The sequence below is a fragment of the Elephantulus edwardii genome, unplaced genomic scaffold (assembly GCF_000299155.1).
Source record: "Elephantulus edwardii isolate Elephantulus edwardi_28Jun2011 unplaced genomic scaffold, EleEdw1.0 scaffold00036, whole genome shotgun sequence".
Lineage (NCBI taxonomy): Eukaryota > Metazoa > Chordata > Mammalia > Macroscelidea > Macroscelididae > Elephantulus > Elephantulus edwardii.
In genome coordinates, this window is record NW_006399786.1 from 21,811,373 (window position 1) to 21,813,629 (window position 2,257).

The window sequence follows — 2,257 nt, forward strand, 5'->3', positions numbered from 1 at the left end:
CCTAAAGATGGCTAAGGGCTCTGCTTTGAATGTGTGTCAGCCATCATCTTTGAGCAAGGGATTCCTGCGTATTTTCAATTTAGACCAAAATCTACTGTATAAGAGATTTGGTTGCTATGCAACGCATATACTGCCTTTACTTCCACTGACCATTAACTGGTATATTTTGAACGAGTTTGAATCCCTGGTTCCCTAACAGTCAGGACTTTCTGACCTTGTTAAGGAAGAGAAAAGAAATAGAATCACTTCATAAGTTTTCTAAGACTAATGGTAAAATTTAAGGTAAATTTTTATAAAAGCAGACTGTCACATCATTCTCTCTCTTAATACAAAGGCTGGAAGACAGAACAACATTTCAAATCGCAGCTGAACACTTGGCCCATTCCGCCATCTGGGAACTACTTAGGGTGATTATTGTTCGAGTCTGCTTTAACTCATGCTGTTGTTCAGTACTGTCGAGTCTAAACTGACATATAGCTGACCAATGTTTGGGTTTTCAGAGCCAGTTGAACACACAGGAAGAGACTGACCATCTCTCAAGGTGTGACTGATATAGGCCATGGTCTTTGCCATTACTTTCTATGCTTCAGAGAGCTGGACAATGACTAGGGAGGACAGAAAGAGAATTCATGCCTTTGAGCTCTCGTGCTGGGGAAGAGTATTGAATATACCAAGAACTGCTAATAGAACAAACACGTTTGTCCTAGAGAGGGTTAAACCAGGCTGCTCCTTAGAGGCAAGGATTCTGAAGCTTTGTCTGACATACTTTGGACATGTTGCAAGGAGGAACCAGTCCTTGGGACTTCATGCTTGGGAGGTTGGAGGGACAGCGCAGAAGAGGAAGACCCTTGATGAGATATATTGATTTAGTCACTGGGGTAAAGGGGTAGGTGTGTCAGAAACAATAAGATTGGCAAGGGTTATAGCAGGGTATAGGGCTGTTGTACATAGGGTCGCTATGAGTCACAGGCAACTCAATGGCACATAATAACAACAATAATCCTGATCCTGCAACATCTTCGCAATCTTCACTATGCTTAAGACCATTGTTGCTGACAAGGTCAATTCACCTCATGGTAAGTCTTCTTAAGGCAAAGAAAATTAAGATATGAATCAAAGTGAAGTAACAGTGTGCGTGGACTGTGTTGCAAAATCTGTGTTGTAGACAAGACAATACTGAGAAAAACATAAAAAGAGTTCACCATTGAAGTTGGACTTTACCTGAACAGGGATTAATTCACTCATTCAACATTGATTTATTAAGAACTGGCTCATTACGAAGTGTTTTGGTACATTAGCAACTGATAAATTTTGGAAACATTTAGTGACTCTAGTGGTTGAGAGAGTCTCTAACTTTAGGGTACACACAGCTATTTTGTGCAAGATAAATGCACAAACTAAAAAATCTTATTGCCATTCAGTGGAAACAGACTCACAGCTGACCCTCCAGCAAGTTTTAGAGGCTATACATCACAAGGGAGGAGATTGCCTATTTTTCTCCTTTGGAATACATAAACGGAAAAAATTAAGCTATTAACTTAAACAGATTATTGAAGTACAAGAGTCAGGAAAGTCTTTCTGAACCAACTAGTGAGCTAAATTTAGAAGATGAATAGTCACTTGGCAATATGCTTGTGGACACATGGTCTATATCAATATGCAGGCATATAGTGTTAGCAAGTAGGATGATGCAAGAGAAAATGGGAGGGCATTAAAAATTAGTCATTTTCAAATACATGGAGTTAGGATAAGCATGCATTTGTGCACTAATCAATTTGACTGAGTGGAAGGGTAATATTGGTGAGGGGGGAAATAAAATTAGCTTTATAAAGGGGTCAGTGCTTTCCATGTAACAAAGGCAGGGAGAAGACGATTTCATTTTATGACTCTTAAGGATGTTAAGGATTTGGGGGCCAGCAGTCTGACACATTCACTCAGATTAATCTGGGTAGTGCATATAGCAAAGATTTATAGCCTATTACCCTGGTGAACTGTGAAACTATGTATATATTGTCACATGTGATTAGAAGATATTATCTGGGAAAGGATGAGTTTGTCCACAAGGAACAAACTAGTGTATTTAATCTATCCAGCAGAGAATTGCCGGAAGTCCAGGCTGGGTTTAGAAGGGGTCGTGATACTAGGGATATTGTTGCTGATGTTAGATGGATCTTGGCTGAAAGCAAGGAATACCAGAAGAATGTCTATCTGTGTTTCATTGATTATGCAAAGGCATTTGACTGTGTGGATCATAACA